At 42.3% G+C, this 22887-nt stretch overlaps 1 protein-coding gene across 12 annotated transcripts in view; it reads right to left on the reverse strand.

The window, feature by feature from the left end:
• ZMIZ1 (zinc finger MIZ-type containing 1) overlaps window positions 1–22887 on the reverse strand; it is a 486685-nt gene that overhangs the window by 365550 nt on the left and 98248 nt on the right. For all 12 annotated transcript variants that reach the window (XM_039547295.1, XM_039547296.1, XM_039547307.1 and 9 more), the window contains one exon: window positions 11210–11334. The gene's annotated coding sequence lies outside the window, so the exon portion shown is untranslated. The remainder of the gene's footprint in view (window positions 1–11209; window positions 11335–22887) is intronic.

Consider the following 22887-nt stretch of genomic DNA (forward strand, 5'->3'; position numbering starts at 1 on the left):
TTTGTTTTAGTCATCCAGGCAACTTCACCTTCGCATTGACAGCCATGATGAATTATCACCTTCACAAGGGAAAAACACACCCTACAATTGGAGAGGTTCAATAATCATGAGAATGACTGTCTATCTTCTCCCCAACCTGCTTAAATATTCATCGAAAACATTAGCCCTCATTATTTTTCATTTTCAGGGTCTTCTTGGTTCTTAGGCCTATTGCCATCTGACAGCAGTGAGCTAAGCTGCTGGTAAACTGGGATTGCTGTAGCTACGGTGCATAACATGTTCCTGTTAACTGGTTCCAGTTTCTATTTTGTCTGTGTCTTCCACCTGCTGTACTTTGCCATAATTCTGGATGGTGAGATGTGTGAGGCTGGGATGGTCTAATTTTATAAGCATCTAGTATAATGGGGCCTGGGATCCTGGACTGGGGCCTCTGGGCATTACTGTATGACAAAATACACAACAATGAAATAGGTTGTTGCTGGGGAATTTATGGTACACACAAGCATACTTAGTATATAACTGCAAATATGGAATGACACAGTCCCTGCCTCGAAAAGCTTCCACATTCTATATTCCTGACAGGCTAAAACAGGAGAGGATGACAAACAGCGGAGATGGAATCAAGTTAAGAAGAATAAGAAGTTACGTAAAAAGGTTCATGTCACTGCTCAAAATATAGTCACATAACATCCACGGATGTGCTCCTCCCCGTTCACTGACATTAGTGGACGTAAGTGACTCACTTATTGTGGTCACCCCAGAGGAAGTGCTTTCATAACAGACTTAAATGATGAGAGTGCGGTGGTTAGCAGATAAGGCTTGGAAGGGCATTTCATTTATTGGAGGCTGGATAGCCATCTGTCTTGGATGGTTTAGACACAACCAGGGCCACCCAGAGGATTCCGGGGGCCCGGGGTCTTGGGCGGCGGGGGGCCCCGCTTCGGCGGTAAGTTGGCGGGGGCGGGGGTCCTTCCATTCCGGGACCCGCCGCCAAAGTGCCCAAAAGACCCACAGCTGGGACCCCCCGCCACCGAATTACTGCCGAAGCGGGACCCACCACCGAAGTGCAGCCCCCACCGCGGGTCTTCGGGGCACTTCGGCGGCGGGTCCCAGAACGGAAGCAAGTCTTCCAGCTGTGCCAACTATGAGTACACTTTTTGCCACAGCACTTTCTAATGAGATTTTAGCAGCGATTGGGCAGCCCCCGCAGTCCAATTACCGCCAAAGACCCGGCTGCACTCTGGCGGCAGGTCCCGCTTCGGTGGTAATTCAGCGGCGGGGGGTCCTTCTGTCCCAGAGAGGAAGGACCCCCCCGCCAGCGAAGACCGGGAGCGAAGAAGCTCCGGGGGCCCAGGCCGGGCCCCGCGAGAGTTTTCCGGGGCCCCCGGAGCGAGTGAAGGACCCCGCTCCAGGGGTCCTGAAAAACTCTCGTGGGGGCCCCTGCTGGGCCTGGGGCAAATTGCCCCACTTGCCCCCCCCTCCCCCCCCGGGCAGCCCTGGACACAACAAACCCTGCATTTTGGCAGGGGGTTAGACTAGATGACCCTTGCAGTCCTTTCTTACCCTATGATTCATATAGAGTACCATGAACAATGGTATGGAGCTACTTGTAGTAGAAACAGATTAAGGTATCAAGGCTCATGTTGTTGGCAGAGCAGAGGGAGTGAAGACAACAGTCAGACTAGGTGGGAAATAGGAAAAGAGTCAGAGTGGCATAAGACCTTTAAAGCAAGGGCAAACCCTTCAAATCAGAGGTGATGTAGAAAGCAGAGTCAGTGGAGTTATTCAAAGACGATGATAATGTGGACTATCAGTAGGCAATTTTACAAGCTACATTTTGCATTGCTGAGAGGGGATGGTGTGGATGTCCGGAACACCAAAGATTAGGAGATTGCAGTAATCAAGATGTAAGATGATCAATGCATGGATGAAAGATGGTCTGGATAGAGCTAGAGAATAAAAAAATAAAATCTCATTAGAAAGTGCTGTGGCAAAAAGTGTACTCATAGTTGGCACAGCTGGGAGACTTGTTCAGTTTAACAGATTGGGATGCAGATATGGACTGGCAGGTTGGTGTTCCACCCAGATAACACCGAAGTAGTTCTTATAAATGGTGAGATAGCAACTGGAAGGAGTGCTGTAGATTATAGTCTCGTTCCTGATATCAAGAGTGTGTCCATTTGTTACAGTAACTCTCAATTTATGGGTCTTGTTGGATTTCCATATGCTGTTGGATGACCATATAGGACCACTTGTCAGGAGTGTCTTTTCATCACCTGCAGTTGCCAAGGAGGCTGAAACATTTTCCTTTGAATGAAGACCACGCCTTTGTGACTCAAGGCTGGATTATTGCAATGTGCGCCACATGGGATTATATGTTTGGACTATTCAGAAGCTTCAGCGAGTGCAGAAGAGGGTTGATCGTGCATTACGTGATACTCCTCACGGAACACATTACATCAGTGCTCTGTGAACGGCTACTCTTACAAATTGATGTAATTCATAGCACATGTCAATATTAAGAACCAAAATACTAGGGTTGGGGGGTGTTTCCAAGAGGTCTAACCAAAAGTGGCACTGCCAACCAAAGTGGTCTGTGAACGGTTGTATCTGAGATATCTTTTCAAGTCTTTGAAAGACAGCTACTCATCAATGTCAAGGATTTTCTCTTCACAATGGACAATCTCCTAGAAGGTAGAGAATGAAACTGTTTTATTAATGTCTATTGTGCTTCTCTGTCTCCAGAAAAGAGCTTGGAAAAACTTGTTCCATTAAAAAAATTTAATAAGGATGTCCAGGGGGAAAATTGAGGTTTTGTTGGTATCTGGACAGTAATTGATGCTGACAGTCAGGCCAGACTGGTGAGAAAGGGGATTGCTTTCAAGAGATGTAAGCAATTCACTTTTTTCTCCACTCTAAGATAAGACCACCTTATCCTGCTTACAAGAAGTGTAAATCTAGAGATGTTAAGCAAACTATTTATTTTGTTTTAATTCCACCTCCTCTCAAATAAATCTTGGTTTTGCTAAGATTACCGTTGAATAGGTAATTTCATGTAAATGCCCCAACGAGAAAAGAGAGTAATCCATCTCTTCTAAAGAGATGCCAGGAGAAGGGAGTAACCTGAACCTATAATCAAGCTTGAAAAGATTAAATTTTTGTCAGTAAATATTGGTAAATGTCGATTTCACCATGCATATACAAACCAACGAAAAATATTTTGATCGATAATAGAAATTTGCACAAAGACAAATGCTCCTTGAGATTATATTAGAGTTTAAGGATATTTACTTTGTATGTTTTGACAATTTGTGTTTTAACATTTATAAACCTTTAACTTCTTGAATCTCAACATCTGTTATTAAATAATTAGTGTCTTACTCCCCCATAATTTCCAGAAACTCTGCAAATTTAAACTTGAAAAAATACTGAAAAATGCTAAAAATAAAAATTGATAGCTAAATTATAAAAAATACAAATTGAATTCTGCCAAGTCTACCTATAACACACCCCCTCAGTCTCAATCAAGGCATACAGACAAACGTGTCCTCTCCCAGCGATTTGTTTTGCCATCAGTCTGCAACAGGAGAACACAAGGGGAAAACCCCAAAACACCAAGAGATTTTGCCGTGGTATTAGTCACCGTTCCCTGCTGATTTCCATATCATGATTAAGGTGTTGGTTTTATCCAAAAAAAACCTTAAACAGTTTGGGCCCTGCCTATTGTAAAGGCCTCCTCTCTTCATGAGAGATTCCATGGCAGCTGTGATCAATGCTAAGGTAATCAAGCTCTTATTCCCTTTGTGTAAAAGAGAGGCAGATGAGGACAAGGCTCTCTGGAAATTAGTTCCCTTCCTGATCCATCAGAGCCCTTTTTTTGATAACTTTTAGGGCCCACTTGTCCTTCTGTTTTTTCTTGGGAGATGTGATGTTAGAGAGAGTTGATTGTTGGGAGAGTTGACTGCTGGCTTTGAGTCAATACGTAAATGTTTTTGCCCAATTAGTTTTTACAATATTGGACACAATGCTTAACAGGGTTATGAGCCCATTTAAAATTATTTAAATGAAGAAATATACAAACTTTCCAACACCGTTTGTTTAATAATATTGCCCACCTCTCAAATCTCCTCCTTTTCCCAGGCCCTAATGCACTCTAGACCCACTGGTTATTACAGTTATATCCTGTCCTACACGAAAACACATGACACATTCATTAATAGAACATGTGCATTTTAGGAAGTGGTAATAAACCAATAACTACAGACTGATTCTTGTTCCTCTAGGACAGCGGTCCCCAAACCTTAGAGGATCGCACCCCCCTTACCCGTATCTGCATCCCCCCAGAGCCAGCAGGGCCAAAGCTCAGGGGGTAGATGGGGGTAAGGGGCTGAAGTTGGGGGTGGGTCTGGGGCCGGGAACAGGGCCATGGCCAGAGGCAAGGCTAGGGGCTGGTGCAGGGCCATCAGTGGATCATGCCAAGGCTGGGGATAGGGCCAGATGCGGAAGCAAGGGGGCACACCCCACACTTTGGGGACCTCTGTTCTAGGGGGTGACACTTCAGAAGACCACTCCGACAACTACTCCCCAACCTCCTCACCAACTCAAAAAGCAAATCACATTCTGTTCAATATGATGTGGAGCCTAAACTAACTTGTGTTCTTGCCATCCGTGTGTACTCTGTACAGAAAAGTCCTCTCAGCCTTTCCTGCTCTTGCCCACTGAAAAATTACTAGCTTAAAGCAGCGCAACGTTATGTTTTATTCTAAAAGGGCTATGGCGAAATAAAAAATTTTGTCTAGAGAAGGGGATGTTTGGGGAAAGGCCTAGTAACTACTGAGAGTGCTTAAATCATAAAACTGACGGCACTGAAAAGAAAAGCTCTAGACAAGTGGTTTCCAATCACTATTACACAGATACGTCAGCTTCTTCTGATTAGTGCTCTGTGCTTCCCCCATCCCCACCTTAATGATCTGCTTCTGTGCTAGGCCACCCCAGCGCCATCTCCCAGTTCAGCTGTTTATACTCTTCCCCACAATGGCACACGGGATGCTCACAAGCGAGGTATGGACTAGTCCAAGCTCATTTGTGGCTGGTAACTGAATGGAAATTGGTGGGCACTGGCTGAGAAAGTTGAGCAGAAAAGCTATGAACCAATGCTCAGCATAGTATGTCATGAAGTATTTGTACTGCTACTGATTTTGCCACTGGACAAAAGATATATAGGGGAGTATTTTCAAATGGCACAAAGGCACCAAATTCCCACTGAAAATCTGGCAGCCAGGGGCCTAAAGCCGACCTGTGCCTTTGAAAATCTCCCCCTTAGTGACCTACACTCGCCAGAGAATTGCAACAGTTTTTCAGTAGCAATTAAAGTGCCTTTCTCTCATCAAGGAGAATTCTATAGGATATATTAGGAAGAGGAGCAACATTTCAGAAAAACAAACCAACCAACCATGTGGTGGCTGTTACCCTAGAATTTCCATCTTTTATTTGGATTTCTGAAAGATACAATACACTAGGTACATGTTCATTAAAAACTCCACAAAATATGTAAGTAACACATGTTTTGGACTGACTAATGTCACATCCAAAGATGTTTTCTGGAGCAGAAAGCTTACTTTCATACCATGGTGATGGGCAATCTTAGAAAAAGATAGATTAGATAGGAAAATCCACCTAGGTTTTGTCTCCCTGACACAGGGAAGGAGCGTGCATGGAACTATTTGAAAAATTATACAAGCATTAGTGACTCAAGTGGCCAGGTTATATGTTGCTGCTTTGCCCTGGGTAATGTTTCTTGAAAATCTTGGCACACAATAACCTGTTTATTACAAACACTGTTTTTTATGTGGGATGGAATAAATTAAGGATTTTTCACCCCGCTGAGATTTACTCAAATTAACTTCTCTGTTATTTCTCCATTTCACAGTCATAAAATGAGCTCCTTTTGGAGGAGAAAATAAAACAAACAAGCTATAATAAAGTTCAGGTGAGAAGTAAAACAAATGGTGCAATAAACCTAACAAGAATCTATGTCTTGGTAAGCAGATAATCCTGGAACGTCTGCTTGTTACTCCAAGAGCTGATTTCTCCAATTGGCTGGGGGTAGGTATTGTCCCTAGACTCACTCTGGAATGATGATCTCAGGAGAAAGGAATCATCACCATCAGTTCCAAGAAGAGGATCAACACACCAGAAAGCAAGCTGCTCTCAGTGCTTTTCCTTTTATACTGTGATATATTTATACCCAGGAGAACGCTGTTCACATGCAGCATCTGCTCTGGTCAGGGAGGCCCCTGCTGTTACCCAATTTTACAACTGAGGCACAGGGAAGTCTTATGCTGGCTAAAATCCTCCCACATATTCTATAACCACACCACCACACATGAGCCAAGGAGGGTTGGTAGCAAGAAGACGACTGATTGTTTTCAAAAATATTCCTTGAGTCCTGTAAAGCAGGGGTCCCCAACCTTTTTAGGACCAGGGACCGGTTTCGTCCTGACCCTCCGCAGTCATGCCTGCGGGCGGTTCAGCTGAGCCGCGCGACCAGCGAACCGCCCGCAGTCATGCCTGCGGGAGGTCCACCGGAGCCCCGGGAGCAGCGGACCTCCTGCAGGCACGACTGCGGAGGAAGCGCTCGTCCCGCAGCTCGGGTAGACCTCCTGCAGGCACGCCTGCGGAAGCTCCACTGGGTCGGTTCGCGGCCCAGTTTCTAAGAGGCCGCGGACCGGTACCGGGCCGCGGACCGGGGGTTGGGGACCCCTGCTGTAAAGAACCCTTTACACAATACATACATAAATAATAATAAATGCTTTTCATCCCTAGATATCTCAGTGGTTTACCAAGGAGATCTGTATCATTAGTTCCATCTTATGGCTCGGGCAACCGTGCCACAGACAAAAAAGTGTCTTGCCCAAGTTTACCCAGCAACCCAGTGGCAGGAGCTGGCACCAGAACGCAAAGCCAATGGCCAGAACTCTATCCATTAGAAGACACTGCCTCTCTTACCAATTTACATTTATATGGTGTTCTGTCCATAGAGGAGCCTTGCAAAAATTCTGTTTGTTTAGTAATACATAATTAGTCATTTACATAATCATCATGTTCCTCCACCTTGGGTGGGCAAGCAGATTTTGTCCCTGGGCGTTCATTATAATTTTACAAGGCAACTGTAGAGTAGGCTTCCAGGATTTTATGTACAATGGTGCTTTATTTTAGCTCATCACTTTTCCAGCCTCTGCCCCCTCATTCCATGTTTTAGACTCTAATCTCCTTAAAGTGCGGCCCATGTGTCTTTCCTATGTTCTATAAAGTGTTGTGTACATTTATGGCAAATATAAAGGTTTAATTAAATACATGACAATGAAAACAAGATCAGAAAGGAGTGCTGCCCTCATGCTGGGTGCAGTCCAGCTCCTCAGGGCCTGGAAAAGGAATGCTCCAATAAGAAATGCTGGAACACTGGTCTAGTGGTTAAACATTGGATTGAGGAAAAGGAGATCAATGGTGCATTCTTGGGTCTGTCACTGACCAGCTGTGTGACCTTGGTCAAATCAGTGCATCTCTCTGCTCCTGTTTTTCTCCCAGCTTTTGTGTGACTTGTCTATTTGGACTGTGAGTCTTTTGGAACGGGGACTGTCTCTTACTATGTCTGTACAGTGCCTAGTACACACAGTGGGGGGCTCCCAACAGAACCCTGCCATCCTGACCCCAAGCCTCCTGCTCTGACTAGTAGAAAGTGTTCCTTTAAAAAAAATTAAAATTTACAATTCTAAATATTGAAAATACATCTTAGTACTAGCGTAACTCTTCCAATGGCTTACACTACTTGCCCTCATTTTTTCTCCTTATTACTACTGCACATTTGTTCCCCATTTCAGAATGCTTTTGATTTTTTCCATAGATTCCTAACTCAAGACAACATGCTTCTAAAATCCTGACTGTAATTAATCAATACAAATCACTAGCTAAAATCTAGCCAACCTGAACAAAGAGCATGAAATATTTGCTTTACTACAATATCAACATATTAATAAGTAGACAATCTGGTGTAGGCTTTGGGGATTTTTCCTCTTTTGGAGAGAGTTAGGCAAATTGTCAGGGAAAATTAAGTTTAAAAAACTGCAAGCTAGACAAACCAATATACCTCCAGCTATGAAATTCCTACCTTTGAATTACATTCAACCATAACATTTAAAAGTATTGATTGTACCTAAATTCCCTCCTACATGAAAACGATTAAGAGAAGTTGGAGCACTGAGAAAAATACTAGTTCCTCAAAAAAATGAAAGAAAGAGCATGAATGGCAAGATCCTGATACCCTCACCCGAATAATAATCCCATGTGTTAATGAGACCACTTTGATAAATAAGGTTTGCTAGAGGTGCATTTTGGATCTGAACTAAAGGGCAGGTCTACATGGCAATTAGACACAGGTGGCTGGGTTGTGCCAGCTGACTCGGGCCTGTGGGACTCAGGCTCGAGGGCTCTTTAATTGCAATGTAGCCCTTTGGGCTGGGGCTGAGCTCTGGGACCCTCCCACCTCGCAGGGTCCTAGAGCAGTGGTTCTCAAACTTTTGTACTGGTGACCCCTTTCACATAGCAAGCCTCTGAGTGCGACCCCCCCTTATAAATTAAAAACACTTTTTTATATATTTAACACCATTATAAATTCTGGATGAAAAGTGGGGTTTGGGGTGGAGGCTGACAGCTCGCGACCCCCATATAATAACCTCACGACCCCCTGAGGGGTCCCGACCCCCAGTTTGAGAACCCCTGTCCTACAGCCTGAGCTCCAGCCCCAATCTCTACAATGCAATTAAACATCCTCTTAGCCCAAGCCCCGAAAACCCAATTCAGCTGGCACGGCCCAGCCTCGGGTTTTTAATTGCAGCGTGGACATACTGTGAGCCCCAAACTTACTCCTGAGTTCTGATATGAACACAACAGAATATCACACTTCCTCCCCCATTCATTTTATATGTAAGGTGTGTGGTTGGGGAGGCAGGGGGCAGACTGGGGAGAGCTTTGTAAGAAATCCTGCTCTTTCATTAGCACCTATTATCGTAATTGACCAGTGCGATGTGATCACGCAATTCACATTACAGCTGATGTGACCTATGCACAGAGAGGGAAAAAACAGACATGAAAGCATGCAAGTGATGCCACACCGGGCAATCTCTAACTCTCAGAGGATGACATTTCTGATGGCTATTGGCAGATGCCCTTGGCTCTTCATTAGGGCTCCCATCATTATTAACACATTGCTTGATATCTTCAACCTGCTCAATCATTGCCCAGCTTTTAACTAATGGCAGGTCTACCATGGGGGGTGGAGGGGGCTGGAAGGTAAACGTGGTACCTGGATCAGCCAATGTGGTGAAGCACCAGACTCCTGTGACACTAAAACCCCTTGGAAAAGGATCCCCTGTTCTTCATCCCAGACCTGACAAACTCACGAGAGCAGACACACGTCTTTCAGGATATTTATCCATAAAGGGTAACATGTAAGGTATCTACAGAAAGCTTGTAACTTGTCAAGATTCATAATCATGGTGAGATGTCTATACAAATAATATTTAAGTAATATAAAGTATGCTTTATGGACTTTGAAGCAACTGAAGGTAAGAAGGAACTTTGCAAGACATGGATTCGCCCTCTGTGAATGGAAACATAAGGCTGTTTTCAGTATAACACAGAGGAAGAAGTAGTCCACTGAATCCTTCCATTGAGGAGACATCTTGAGGAGCAAGGTGTTCTCATGAAAAATTGGATCCTAGTTCTTGAGAAACAAACCAGCTCTGTAACAGACTGAACTTGATGGGGAAAACCTACTTTATTAGAGAGGAAAGGTAACTATTAATAAAGTATAGATGCAGGTTCACCTTTTATGATTTTGTTTTGTATTGTAACCATTTGTTTCCATCACTCTCTCTTGTTTCTATTTAAATCTTTATTGTTTCTTAAATAAACTGACTTTTGTTTTATAAATAAGTGCTCACAGGCACTGTGTGGTTCACAGGAGCAGTGGTCTGAGGTAAAACCAGTAAACTTGGGTATGCTGCACCTCGGGGAGCAGAGGACCTGGGATCTCTGTGAGTAGCCAGTGTCAGGGGCTAGATAGCACAAGGGAATGATTCAAAGGCACTTGGGGGTGGGAGTGCTCCTATTGTTAACCTGCAAGTTGAAGGTAGGGCTGGCATAGCCCAGAGGAGAGTGCGTGAGCAGATGAAAGGATCTGACATCCAGCCAGATACAGGCAAGACTCCCTCATGCTGGGGGAAGGGAGTAACAAGGTGACCCACGGTCCTGGCTGCCCCAAGAACAGTCATGGTTCCCATTTTATTAGGAGGGAAACTGATCCACAAAGCAGTTAAACAACTTGCTGAAGGTCGTGGAGTTAATTGGTAGGATAGCCTGGAATAGAATTCAAGTCACCTAATTCCCTGTCCTGTGCTATTATTCAGGCTGAACATCACTGCTTCCCTCCTTTAGGGCTCACCTCTGCCAAGTGCTGAGTACCTTCTGCAAGTTGCCATGTGCTCTCAACATCCACTGACTTCCAGAGCAGCAGTCAGGTCACACAGACATTGTTCAGTACCTTGCAGGGCCAGGCACCTCATTAGTATCTGAGCCAATCCACTCCCTCTCTATCTTGCTGGCGCTCATATCACAGTTCACATTACTACTGCTTGGCACTTAAAATAGCACTTCATATTTTCAAGGCTCTGTACAAGCACTAACTTGAAACTAGCTCCGTGTATGTACTAATGTCAAAATCAGGACCAGCCCGCACCCAGCCACAGCTAGCAAGAACATAGAGTTTCCTCTGCAATCCAAAAGGAATAGATATTTAGCAGAAATCCGAAGTCCTCGACAGACTTTGCGTAAAGGTAGGTCTGATCAGTGGCAGAGCAGATTAGAGAGTTCCCACCATGTGTCAATAATGACAAAAGAACAAAAGGTATTTGACGTAAACATTGCTTCCAGAAAATTGGCAAGTACCAAGTGTGACGTCTCTGAACTCTCAAAATCCCAAGTGCTTTTCTTTTCCTTTTTATATTAAATCTGAGCACTACTGCAGCAAGAGACAAAACACAGCGTCCACACTCGCCTGTGTGCAAGTGAGCTACTTAGATGAGGAATCAAAATGGAAGTGGAAACATAACCCAGGCACTTTTATAACTTCTTCAAAAAGAGAAAGTTTTACCTTTGCACTGTTCAGCACTTAGGAATAAACTATATGTCTGGTTCAAGTCATTCGTTGGACACTGCTGGCAAGACGTGTAATTTGACGACAAGTGGATCTCGTAGAGCAAATTGCTCGCACTCTCTCTGGAAAAAAATTTAAAAAGAAAAGCAGATTTTTCACACAAAGTAAAAAAATAAGTCTTTGCTTGAGAAAAGTGAGAGAAAAAGCTAGACTTGTATTCTCAGAGGAGAGAGATCTGTTTGGGAAAAGATTACACTTCATCTTCTTATGCAGATAATCTATGTTTTCATTGAGCAACTCATTGTGCAGCAAGCACTTTTGCATGAATTGAAAGAAACTTTGATTTATCCAGCTTGCCAGATTTTGTTTAAGAAAAACAAAGTAATATCTTGCCTGTGAAGATGATAGTCACTATGACAGGGAAAGGCCAGTATTTTTAGCTGAATATACAAAGCCCTTGCTGTCTGGGTCTCTCTCCTCCCTTTCCCCCTTCCCCCAATCACCAACCCAGCTTCAGAAGTATCTCACATAGCATTGGTTGCAGCAGCTGCATCCAGCACTGCACTTTGACCTGCTCTTAAGTTCTTTACTAGATATGAATTAGTTAGTAGATTCCTTACTGAGACTGTGTGTCTGCTCACACACACGTGTGTGCATGCACATCTGTATTTCCACTTTACACAAGACTTGCAAAATAAAAAATCACTGACTGATGTGGCAAAGGCTGCTTTTAAATTAACTCTCCCCTCGGAAAGCTTACAGGAAATGGTTTAAACTCAGCAATCCTTAGAAATCATGTGTATGAGTTAGTGCATGTTAGTTAATTCAAAACGTCTTCTACACAGTCTAATAATATTTAATGTTGATTTTATATACAGGGATCTCCATTAAAATCTGTACAGTTTTACTTTTCACAAGATTGATGCTACCAGAGTATTTCCTGTACTTGGTATGAGAAATACCACTGTAATGTTAATTACCTGCAAACAGCAATTGCACAGATTTTAATGGGGAGCACTGTCGGTCATACAAGGTTTTAACCAATTCATGCATACCCAGGTCACTTATATTTTTCTACATTTATGTAGAAAACCTTCTTTATGCTCCAAACCAGATGAAATTAGATCCATTCAACATTGAGCTTAATAATTACTAGTTATGGGGGAGAAAAAGAAGCAGAGAACTGTACTAAAGGTCACAAAATGATGTTGCACCTGGCTAGTGTGGTGACACAGAAATCATATACACCGCTACCCCGATATAACGCCACCCGATATAACACGAATTTGGATATAACGCGGTAAAGCAGTGCTCTAAGGGGACGGGGCTGCGCACTCTGGTGGATCAAAACAAGTTCAATATAACAGTTTCACCTATAACGTGGTAAGATTTTTTGGCTCCCAAGGACAGCGTTATATTGAGGTAGAGGTGTAGTTTCCCCTAAAACTAGAAATAGTCCACAAAGCCCTGGCTGACAATGCTGCATGCTTGTAACGTAGCTTCAGACTATTGAAATCAAGACAGAGTATATAGTGTCTAATGCCTTCCAGTTGAACAGAGAGAGAAATGCGGGGGAGAGGCTTTTCATTAATTGAAGCCCGGATTCTCCATCTATGGTCTGAAGGCCACTCTCTCGTGAATCACAACTGATTGAGACCACCAGCAGAGAAGCGGGAGGTTGGTAATTAGGAGGGGAGATAGGCCAGAAGAGGGTTGCTCTCTGATGAACTGATCCACAGAAGAGGAGGATGACAATTTCCCTTTCCTATTACCTAGAATGCTCACAAATAGTTTAGCTGTGTGATGAAAAAGCCAAGCAGGAGACGGGACCAAGAGAGTCAGTGGTTTGGGAGTATTTTAAGAACATAAGAACATAAGAAAGGCCGTACCGGGTCAGACCAAAGGTCCATCTAGCCCAGTATCTGTCTACCGACAGTGGCCAATGCCAGGTGCCCCTGAGGGAGTGAACCTAACAGGCAATGATCAAGTGATCTCTCTCCTGCCATCCATCTCCATCCTCTGACGAACAGAGGCTAGGGACACCATTCTTACCCATCCTGGCTAATAGCCATTTATAGACTTAGCCACCATGAATTTATCCAGTCCCCTTTTAAACATTGTTATAGTCCTAGCCTTCACAACCTCCTCAGGTAAGGAGTTCCACAAGTTGACTGTGCGCTGCGTGAAGAAGAACTTCCTTTTATTTGTTTTAAACCTGCTGCCTATTAAAGAAGAAATAGGCCTACACCCATTGCCCAAACTCTACTGCTCCCTAAACTTTGGATGTTCCTATGTGGAGGTATTTCAGAATACCTCTCTCCCAAAGGCAAAACCCAAATCCTGCCACTCCTGAATTCTGGGTGACAGAACAAAAAAGCGTCCCCTACTGAATCAAGCACATATCTGCTTTAAAAACCTTTACAAAATGCAAACATCCATAAAATCAGGAGATGCACAACAAACATTGATCTTAATCTCCACTGGAGGTCAGAGGAAACACCCTCAGTTTCAATTTACGGAGTAAAGCAAACCAGAACATTACACCAGCAGAGCTCCTCATTTTAATCGGCCATGCTATCACTGTTTGCATTAGAATTAAAAGAAAAAGACACCGAGGCATATCAAAACGAGTATGGGGTGGAAGCTAGGAGTTCCCTATCTCAAAGTCCTAGTTCTTCAGTAGACATGACCGAGTCAATAAACCTTTCTGCCTCAGTCTTCCCCTATATAAAATGGGAGTGATAATCCTTACCACATCCGGACATTGGGAGGAATAATTAACAAACATCTGCGAAGTACTTTTAAAAAATGTCAAGCACTACCTAAATGCTAAGTATTCCCATTATAATTATTTAAAATGCTAACAATGGTTTAATTTTAATAGGGGGGAACATACAACTACAATTTCATTTTTTTCCACTTGCACAACAGTCCAAGAAAATCCTAGCCAGAGTCAAGCAAAGTCTCTCTTACTGCTCTACCAACCAGGATGGAGGAGACTACATGCGCGCATGTGCGGTGAGAGGTGGTGGCGAGGGGAGGGGGGAACGAGGAGAAGGAATGTTGCTTTCCAAGGGCCAGATTGGTTTACCACACTGAGCTGAGTCCTGGACCGCACAGCTGCAAGTTATAAATGTCCAGGCAGGCAAACATGAGTGGCATCCCTTCCAGTCTGCCAAAATTCCAAGCAATTAGAACAGCTAGCACTTTCAGCTCTTTTGCAGGTTGCCTAGATGGAGCCTCAAAAGCAGGGAAGAATGAAGGGAGGGAGCGTTGTTTTAAGAAAATATGTTAAATCAATTTTATTTTTTTATTTCCACTGCTGAATATTATTTGGCTCTCTCCACAGTCTTTATGGATATTTGCCTTACGCTGTAATGTGTTTGCCAGAAATCAATATCCTCTTATCCTCACTAACTAGTAGCCAGTGTCATCACCTTTGCAGCTGCCCAGTGTAGCCAGAACAGGAGAAGTGGTTTCTTACTTGTCTTATTTCAGACAACTCATAATGTTCGACTTAGACACCAGAGATAAATACTCCTATTGCAGCTGGTTGCCAACAGCTTTTAAATCAAATTCTTTGTCTTTCAAATGCACTTTTCCACTGAGTAAATATGGAGGGGCCATTCCAGGACCTCATTTAAAAAATAGCTCATGACCAGAATATGGGGAATTTTAAATTGACCCACCAGGATGGCCGGTGAAGGGTTCTTACCCTCAGGAGATGTGGGAGAAAGGAAGGGACAAAGCAAGAGATTTCAAGTGCTCCCATGGAGTACAAATGATGGAAACAACAATTATTATTTGTACAACTCACAATCTGAATAGACAAGAGAAATGGTGAAAGGGCACAAAAAGGAGAAATGGTCCCAAGGTCAGTGATAAAGCCAGCAATCAAACCTAGTCATCCTATGTCCCAATCCCATGCCCTAATCACCAAACCATCCCACTCCCTCAGACATTCAAAGGTCCCTCAACTCCAGCATTTCTGACCCCCAATGCAAAAATCAGAATAAGTTCCCTAGAAATGGGGGTTACAAATTTTATAAAAGCTTATAACTTTTTTTCCTCTGCTACAAATCTTCCCAACACATGAACAAATGGTTTCTAGATCAAATTTGTGATATAACAGTATATCCTCTTTGTATTTTAATCTTGCCTATGCTCTGCATTTTCTGTCTTGTAAAAGAGTGTTAATAAAAAGCTATCATTCTAATTCTCTGCAACTGCATGCTGGGTATGTCTACACTAAGGATGCAAAGCTCCATAGTGTAGCAAAGACGAAGCCTAAAGAGACAAAAGGGGTTTTCTATCAATATAGGAGCACCACCTTCCCAAGTGACAGCAGCTAGGTCAATGGAAGCATTCTTCCAGTGACCTATCTGTGTCTACACTGGGGGTAGGTTGGCATAATTACTTTGCTCCTGGACGTGGATTTTTCACACCTGACTGACACAGGTAAGTCAATCTTAATTTTCAGTGTAGACTAGACCTCTATTTAAAGTTTATCCTCCCAGAGCATTGAAGATGGGGTTATTCCAACACCCATCAGCTGGGTAGCATCTGAAAGCAATTCCAGACCATTGGGACAACAGTCTGACTCAAGATAAGCTGAGGAGACTTTACCACAGAGCAGTGCAACCCTGAATGCCTTTTTGAGTGCCTTCAGGCTCCACCATCCACCACCTGTCCACCAAGTGACAGGCTTCCAGTCACTGCATGGAAATGGTATCTATGTGCCAAGGAGAAAAGTTGTGATACTGCCTCAGACACAGACACCATTCCTCTTTTGGAAAGAACAATGCAAAAATACAGCTGTCTGAAAAGCATATGTGATTCTACAATGGAAAACAACAACCTTTAATGATCAGGCAGAAGAAATCCCAAAATTCCAGATGACTCAATATCTTGCTTCCGGGAAGCATGTGCGACACATCTTGGTATATGACCCTTGGATTAGTCCAATCAGTAACAGAAAGCCTATATTGTTAAAAAGTGGAGAGTGGGGGCTATTTCCTCATCAGCACCACTAGATAAACAAATTCTCACCTAAAACACCAGTGACCCAGCCACATAAACACTGCCCAAATTAGGGCCAAAATAGGAAGTAGCCAGGAGGCTGAGAGGGAGCTAGTGGTTATTTTGTGGGAGAGGGGGAGGTTATATAAAACACACAATTGTCCTGTGAAGACTGAGTCCCAGCATGCAATGTTTGATGCTGCCACACACCGCATTATAGAACTATCTTTGACCCACACGCAGTACAGTACAGGCTGCATGGAACCCACACCCACTCAGGGTGGCGCTCTGTCTCCCTTTAGTGGTGGCTGGGCCATATATACAAGCTGATGACCTTGCTGCAGCCTTGGTGAAAGGAGCTGTGTTTTAGATCAAACAGCAGAGACTCACACTTTCAGATCCTAAAGGTCTCCGTTTTGATTCCTGCTGCTGACATCACTCAAGGGTGCAGTGTATTATGCACATTGGCCACCCCAATAGAACATCAAACCCTCGAGACATTATAAGCTAGTCTGTTTATACGCTTGCCTCCTTACACACTCATCTCCTGGAATTAAACTGATCAGTTGTAACCTTTATATCAGTATTTCATCATACAGATGCTGGAAAGGAAGCGTCAGAATGCCGCTGTTGGAAATGCCCCCTACCTTTTCCTCCCAAAGGGATTTAGTATTGCAGACTAATACATTCTTCTAAATGGGCAAGTGCCAATTTCGACTCTGTTAAGACGAGTACATTTTAAATTTGTAATGCATGCTTGGTAAAAAAACAACAGGCTTGTTCATGAAACACCAAGGCTGGTAGTACAAAATAGTGAAGCAAGAAGTTGCTTATAGTAAAGCTGGATCCGTCATTCTGGTTTTATATTATACCTCTTCAAAACCGTAAAGCTTCCTCTACGGGGAGAGATCCATCATTCAAACAATAGCTTGAAATAAACCACAATCTGATGACTGTCATAGCCCCTTTGACACCGCTGCCTACCATCTCCCAGCGTTTATACACTAATCAGTTTAGTCTTCCCACTTGGATGCGTGTGAGGCAGCTGTTTCTAATGGCTTGTATTTTCTTAAAGCCTCATAGAGCAGACAGCCAGGGCTCTACAATTTCCTCTGCTCTCTCGGCACAGACTGCCCCAAAGGAGGAACAAAACAACAAGAAAGAGGGCATGGGAAAAAAAACATTCATTTTCATGCTTCCTGAATCATGGAAAATCTCAGCTCATTTCTAGTTAATGCTCAATTGTTCTTTTCCAGTGTTTTAAATAAAAGCCTTTCTACAAATCTGACAGTTATCTATTACTGAAGTTAAAATTCAATCGCTGGTCTCTTCACAAATAGCATAGGGTTTTCTTCTTTTTTTTTTAATTAATATATTCAATTTTAAAAAGATCTTGCCAGCAGCTGAAGTTGATGCACTTGAAGTATATGTGTCACTCTTATTTGTAACTTTGTTTTATAAATAAATTATATAAATAGGCTTCTTTGATTGCTCAGAGCATCCAGCATTAAGTACTGGGGCATAGCTTTAGGCATAATTGTACTACTGAATTCATCAGCTGCCTAATTATCATTCACTTTGCATCTATTTCTGCTAATTAAAAAGAGAAAAACTCTTAACAACTTTTACATAAATACTATATTTGTTCTCTGTAAAGACATGAGGTTAATTTACCAGTTATTAACAGATTATTTAATTTTATAACTGTCATTCTGCAGAGGCCAGTACCCCACAGTCCTGGCAAAAGGAAGCAAAAAAGGAGAACTGAAGTTCTCTCTCTCTCTTGCTATAACCCCCCCTACCTAATCTTAGTCACACTCATTTGCTGCATCATTTCCAACTTTGGATTGTAAGTGGACAATCACCAGGGACTGACCCCAGGGGCTCTCCCAGAGCTAACAGCGTGAACCTCCACACCCTGAGCAAAAGACGACTGACATTGAATTCAATGACTCTTGGATCAAGCCCTAAGGGTCTTCATAGCAATTAAAAAAACACAGCTGGTCCAGACCATCTGATTCAGGCTCAGGCTGCGGGGTTGTAAAATTGCTGTGCAGATGTTGAGATTTCACGAGCTCTGGGACCCCACGAGAGGAGAACGTCTCAGAGCCCAGGCTTCAGCCTGAGCCTGAAGGCCTACACAGCAATTTTTAGCCCTGCACTCTGAGCCTCAGTTAGATGTCCTGGGCCAGCCATGCCATGCCATGCCATGATCTTTAATTCCTAAGTGGCCTAGCTGGGAGCTGTAGTAATCTCCTCTTCACTAAAAAGAATGAGGAATACTTGTGGCACCTTAGAGACTAACAAATGTGTTTGAGCATAAGCTTTCGTGGGCTAAAGCCCACTTCATCAGATGCATGGAGTAGAAAACACAGTAGGAAGATATATATATATATATATATATATATATACACACACACACACACACACACACACACAGAGAACATGAAAAAATGGGGGCTGCCATACCAACTCTAATGAGAGTAATCAATTAAGGTGGGTATTATCAGCAGTAGAAAAAAAACTTTTGTAGTGATAATCAGGATGGCCCATCTCAAACAGTTGACAAGAAGATATGAGTAACAGTAGGGGGAAAATAGTTTTTAGTTTGTGTAATGACTCATCCACTCCCAGTCTTTATTCAAGCCTAATTTAATGGTGTCCAGTTTGCAAATTAATTCCAGGTCTGCAGTTTCTTGTTAGAGTTTGTTTTTGAAGTTTTTTTTATTGAATAATTGCGACTTTTAGGTCTGTAATTGAGTGTCCAGGGAGGCTGAAGTATTCTCTGACTGGTTTTTGAATGTTATAATTCTTGATGTCAGATTTGTGTCCATTTATTCTTTTGCGCTGAGACTGTCTGGTTTGGCCAATGTACATGGCAGAGGGGCATTGCTGGCACATGATGGCATATATCACATTGGTAAATGTGCAGGTGAACGAGCCTCTAATAGTGTGGCTGATGTGATTAGGTCCTATGATGGTGTCCCTTGAATAGCTATGTGGACAGAGTTGGCAATGGGCTTTGTTGCAAGGATAGGTTCCTGGGTTAAGAGAGCATGACACAAACACACCACGCTGTTTGGAGCAAGGTCTCGCTCTTTCTTTTTGTATGTCTACATGGAAAAGATGTGTTCTTGACTTGCATTAGCTAACACATTTTAAAACAGCAGTAAAAACAATGAGGAGTCCTTGTGCCACCTCATTGTTTTTACTGATACAGACTTAACAGGGCTACCCCTCTGAAACCTGTCATAAAACAGCAGCGAAGACATATCACTGCCCTATAGGGCAGCCCGGACTTGCTTGAACTGGAACTGCTAACTCGAGTTAAAAGACAAGTTGCTGTATCTTCACTGATATTTTAATCCAAGTTACTTAACATGGATTAAGATAACCTGAGTTAAATTTCCAATTTCAGGAAATCATGGAGAGGGTCAGACAATAATTATTTAACGACAGTAGACACATTCAAACAGTTAAAGCTTTATAACTGTTAAACATAAATTGTCAACATCACGTCAGAAGATATAAAGTAAATATCTTTCAAACCAAAAACTCTAATACATTCTCAAGAAGCATTTTTCTTGTTTTGCGCCTCTGTAAATTGTGATGATGTTCATCAATGGAAATATCTTTTTTGTTAGTTTGTGTGTAATAAACATTGGCCAACATTTACTGACAAAAGTCTACTTCTTCCAACCCTGTATATAGATAACAAAGAGTAGCAGCATTCCCATTTTGCCCAGGGGCTGTCCCTGATCCTACCTAACCACTCCAGGCAATGGGCTCTCCAGCCAACCTCATTGGTCTTGGGTGGGGACCCAGCAGCACCTTTCCCTGCTGTTCAGTAATCCTCTCCCCACCTCCTCTGATTACTACCTTAGCTGCAGCAGCAAGAGCTCCTGCCTTCCTGAGGGCTGCCTCTCAGCTGTGCTCAATGGGAGCATCTGACCGAAGGTGAGAATCGGCTGCTAGCACTTACTTTAGGCTGAGAAGGTTGCAAAGCCTGCACTCCATGCTAGCATAGAGGTCTGTCCCAGTTCGAAGGAAGGGAGAGAGAAACAGCGCCAAGAGCACAAGTGATCGTCAGTGAAAGTGAATGACTGGGGTGAATAGCCAATGTAACAAGACAATTCTGCTTCAAACAACCCAGGGATCTGGGGGCAGGTGGGAGACTATGCACATTCAGATTAATTTTAGTTCTCTCTTTCTTTCTGCTTTTTCCTATCACCAGTCTAAGGGGAAAAAAAATAAAACACACTAGTGCACACAACCCCTTAAATGGTTGGTGGTGAAGACCACCATGCCTTCCACCCAGCACTTCAGCTAACTTGGAGAACTGTCAGCATTTAAAGCCAAGTTCCTTCTCTGAGTGGAGAATGCACATAACCTGATGGAAGTGGAGGGAAAAAGGAGAGCTATCTCAGGTACATACCTAACCCCTCCAGTCGGCATATGCGCTATCCGGATAAAGGATCAATACCAGCCAGCCGCCACCAAAATACAGGGCTTCAAGATGGGCCAAAGAGCATTTAAAGTAGGGAGCCAAATGGGATGATCCTCAGGATGACATGAAAAGTGCAGACAATCTGGGGGGAAGGAAGTTAAATACCAAAACTACAATTCATTGGTATGCCCCCAAAAAAATGTTTAAGGGCCAGATCCTGAGCTGGGGTAAGTCAGTGTAGCTCCACTGACTTCAGTTTACGATAGCTGACAATCTGGCCCTTAGTCTTTAAAGGCAGACAATGCAACCAAAAGTTCAGGCAAGAACAAACAAGGCTGATCTCACCAGCTCAGGTTTTGTGGGCAAGCAGCATTTTAGCTTCCCATAAATCTTCTAGAGGTGCACTGATTATAAATATTACCACTCCAGAACTCCTCCCCTCCCTGCAGGTAGTAGCTGGATAGCCAAGTAGCTCAGTTCAAGAAGCATGGGTAGAAGTTTTAATTAAGATTAGACACTACTACTTAGGGTTAGTCACTCTGTACATCAGAAAAAGGGGAGTATTTAATAGTATTAAATACTATTAAATATTAATAGTATTAATATACTATTAATAGTATAATAGTATATTATACTAGTATAATAGTATTTATTTTTTTAAATAGTATAGTATTTAGTATAGTATAGTATTTAATTTTTTAAATTAAAAAGTTTAATAGTATTTTAAATTTAGTATTAAGTTTAAAAATACTAAACTTATAGTTTAGTTTAGTCTAAACTAAATAGTTTTAGTTATTTAGTATTTAATTAGAAAAGTGTACTAGATAGTACTTAATTATCTAGTATTTAATTAGCACATAAGGAGAAGTTTTGTCCTATGGCTTAGTAGGTGGTCAATGAAGCTGCAACACTGGTAGAATGTGGTAGAATTCTTGAGCAGTATTGTCTAGTGGATAAAGCAACAACCTATGACTCAAGAGACCTGGATTCTAGTCCCAGCTCAGCCACTGGCTTGCTGAGTGACCTTAGGCAAGTAACTTCACCTCTGGTTCTCAGTTTCCCTATCTGTACAATGGGAATACGATGGTTGCCTCCTTTGTAAAGGGCTTTTGAGATCTACTAATGGCAAGTGCTATTTTAAAGAATTAGGTACTATTAGCAGTAATATCATTGTGCCTCAGTTCCTGCAAAATAGGTGAAATATAATCCACTCTCTCTCTCACTCATCTATTTAGACTGTAAACTCTTTGGAGCAGCGACTGCCTCTTAGTACATATTTGTACAGGCCCTAGTATAATGGTGTCCTGACCTCGGCGGGGGCCTTGAGATGCTATTGGAATATAAACAAACAATAAATGCAAAATTGCTGTCCTTTGGAAATATGGCAGATTGCCTAATATGCTTTCTTGATCTAGTTAAAATATTTACTATTTCTAACTGGAAATAATGTGACAAGGCATAAGGCTAAGTATATTTTGCTCCTCTGGCACCCATAGATAGCCGCTTAATTTAAAGATTATATGGTATAATTGTGACTTTACTCAATGACAAGAACAACAGAAAGAAAATTTTGGACACAGGTAGCAGGATTTTTGGTTTCTGTCACTCCCCCTTTTGTGTGTGTGTGTGTGTAAATGATAAAATTATCTAAATAAATGTATTACAAATAATTGACAATTAAAAGAGGTACACATATTTATTACTGGCTTTATTATAACTGCATATAATCTGTGAAGGGAGGGGGACTAGATGATCTTTTGAGGTCCCTTCCAGCCCTACATTTCTATGATTCTGTAACAATTATAAATTAAGATGTTTGAATTAATATGTAATTGATCACAAGTAATATTCATGAGCATTTTATTACAATGTTCCTTAATGGACAGAGATCACATTTAATATAACAATTTGAAATTGAATAATAGTATTGTTAGAACTTATTATGAATGGTGAACAGAACAATTTCTGCCTCAGGAATTATTTCAGTAACATTTTATGTCATAAGATATTCATATACCCCCTTTTGTATTTTTATTACAAAGTTCAATCTATAACATTTTTTAAACAGCCAGGCAAAAACAGAAACTTGTCAGTTACACTATAAAATACATTCAGTGGTGAGTAGTCCTTTTCTCACTAAATTTTGCAGATTACAGAGAAAGGGAGGAGAGAGAGGCACAAACATCTGGAATAACTTCCCCCTTTCTAT

This window comes from Mauremys reevesii, linkage group 7, assembly GCF_016161935.1.
Source record: "Mauremys reevesii isolate NIE-2019 linkage group 7, ASM1616193v1, whole genome shotgun sequence".
NCBI classification, from domain to species: domain Eukaryota; kingdom Metazoa; phylum Chordata; order Testudines; family Geoemydidae; genus Mauremys; species Mauremys reevesii.